The sequence below is a fragment of the Lycium barbarum genome, chromosome 7, assembly GCF_019175385.1.
Source record: "Lycium barbarum isolate Lr01 chromosome 7, ASM1917538v2, whole genome shotgun sequence".
Lineage (NCBI taxonomy): Eukaryota > Viridiplantae > Streptophyta > Magnoliopsida > Solanales > Solanaceae > Lycium > Lycium barbarum.
Window position 1 is genome coordinate 88362224 of NC_083343.1, and position 2837 is coordinate 88365060.

The following is a 2837-nucleotide window of genomic DNA, read 5'->3' on the forward strand; positions in this document are numbered from 1 at the left end:
AATTTCTAAGGGTATACTAAGAAATCTAATTGTCTTGAAAGTAACCTCTGTAAGTCTGTGAAATCGGTGAGATTCTAGGTAAGAGTTTTACTTATTCTAAGGGAAAGGTATTAGGCATCCCTTAAACTCTATCTGAGGATAGTTTCTTAAACTTCTATGATGTTGGTGTTGAAATCAAATCTCTTAGCTTTACACTCCAGAAATATTTAGAGTGTGAAATGGTGTTTTAGTTCCTTTTTTCTTCTAACAATTATGGATCCATACACCCTTGTATTATAAGCTGTCACTACACTATCAAACTACGAAGTTTAGACTATTTTCATTAGAACTCTTTTTGTTCAATTTGTCGGAAGATACCCATAATATTCTCACAAAAAGAAAGGGTGCAAATTGACACATTCTAGTGCACACTATTAAGGCAAACATCAACGTATAAATTGGAAATAAATTCATGCTTTAAAAATAATTCAGATATGTTGGTTTCAACTTTCAACACCTCCATTTTTTACTTAAAACAAAGTCTCTTTTACATTTACTTCTAAAGCAAAAGTGATTTATTTGCTCATTTGCATGGATTAGAACATAGGATAAAAGAAAGCATCTAACCCTGATGGAGGATGGAAGTTATAATTAAAGAGAAGGCCCCTTAATTTGAAAGGTCACAGAGTTCTCTTCTCTTTAATAAGGTAATAAAATGTACTTTCAAAAAGGGAAAGGATGAAAAAATATCTTTTTATCTTACTCCCCTTGAACCTCAGTTTCTTGTGTTTCATAAATGGATCATCCATCCTGATTGACATCTAGAGTTGGATAATCTCCATGGATTGCATCAGAATAGGTAGATCAGAGGCGGATCTAAGATTTAAACTCTAGAGATTCAACCTTATAAATATTTGAGCATTCAACCATTATATTTCTAAAGTTATGGGTTCATATCTACTATTTATTGTAATTTTAGTAAATTTTTACACGTAAATATATACTCCGCATCGAGAGTTTGGGGTTCAATTGAACCCCTAGTTATAGTGCTCCATTCACCTCTGGGTAGATGGACTAGTTGAGTTCTCCATGTTTTTCTCGAGCTTTAGATTTTGATTTGTTTCTTGAGGAACCATCCAAGTAATTCACTTCGTGTAACTCATTCCATTGTGTGGTACAACATCTTCTCATAATGCTTGACAAGTCCTCCCGCAAGAAATCTAACAAAGTGTCTCCCAAAAAGCATAAGCTAGAAGGAAAAAATCATTACAATTATATATTTTATTATTTCTATATATTAGAAGAGCTTGGAAGTGCTACCAGTTTCACATGCCTACTTCATCATGGTAATAATATCAAAGTTAAATATATTTTAGTCTTTTCTGCTAATTACCTATTTTAATTTGACGTGTCTTTTAACCAATTTGTCATGTTCGTAGCCTTCCCTCATTTTCTGGATTGTTCCTTCTGGGTCTCTCTTACTTGTCTCTCTATTTTCTTCTATAGAAGATTAACAGGACCTCGACAACATAATCTTCGTCATGTGCTCTTCCTCAAAGCTGTGGTTGCGCTCAGATTGGCTCTATTATCATCTCCATTGTTCGTTACTTGTTATTTATCTGTTAAATAGGTTACATTGGCAATGGATTACGGGATTAGGGCTCTCAGTTTCTAGCTTCCAGTATCAACCTCTTTATTTTCTATTATTTGAATTAGTAACGATTTCAGACTTTTGACATCATATATAACCTGCGTGTCCTTTATCCTTTAAATGAACCGCCAACACATAAGGTTTCACTTTCCCTTTTGATCTTGTTGTTCTAAATCGTGCTTTATTTTTAGTTTCTTCATCATGTTTCATTGCATTCTATCCTGCTCTATTGATGGGTCTTCTCCGGCTTATTACTATGTGTGACTCTTTTCTTGGAGTTCAGTTTTTTTCTTGTATTATGACTCTGCGAGTGCTCTATAGCCGTGCCATTTTTACGGGATTTCATGAATTTATGGAGTTCACGGCCGAGAATGTCGGGAGTTGGCACAACGGAAATTAGGTTGAACTCCGGGTGTTATCAAACAGTGATGAAAACTTTTTTCCGCTAAATGAATAGGTGTTTGTAACCAAAAGGAAGAGTCAATTCAGACATATTATCAACATTTAGCTTTGTTAATTGAGGATATATTTCAGAACTTTCAAAGAAATGAGGAAAAAGAGTGGTCTTAGATTTGAATCCATGCCTTTGTGTCTCCAAATGTCCTATAAGAATTTGAAGAGCTTCGACCTTTGAGCCAGAAAAGAAATGTGAATAATTGAGATTCCTGGTGGACATAGATGATCATGGGATCAGATATTCACCAAGCCTGCAGTTGACTGGTATGTTCATTCACCTTTCTTCTTGTCCTTAGCTGGTACTATTCAATTTGAGTACTTTGCGTATTTATTGGTAGTGTAATACATGTAGAATTCTATATAATCAATCTCAATTCTGTAAACATATATTGAAGGTCGGGTACTAGGATATTGTTGGTTTACCAATCCCGACCACTGATTATGACCGTGAAGGATATGAAATATCTAGATTAGTGTGGTTGTTTCCTCAAACTTCATGCTGGCCAATTCAGAAGCCTAATCCTGATCATTTAAAAGGGTGCAAATCATGCCATTTAATTACTATATGACTCAAATCTCGATAACATAGTAAAACTATCTACTAAGAAAATGAGTGTACAAATTATATTATTACCGCTGAAACTTTTGAAAAGTCACCATATATAACTAATTAAATATAGTTGGAGAAATTGATGCAGATTCAAAATTCTATCAGACTAGCAAAATGAGAGAACTTTAGTACCATTGGAGG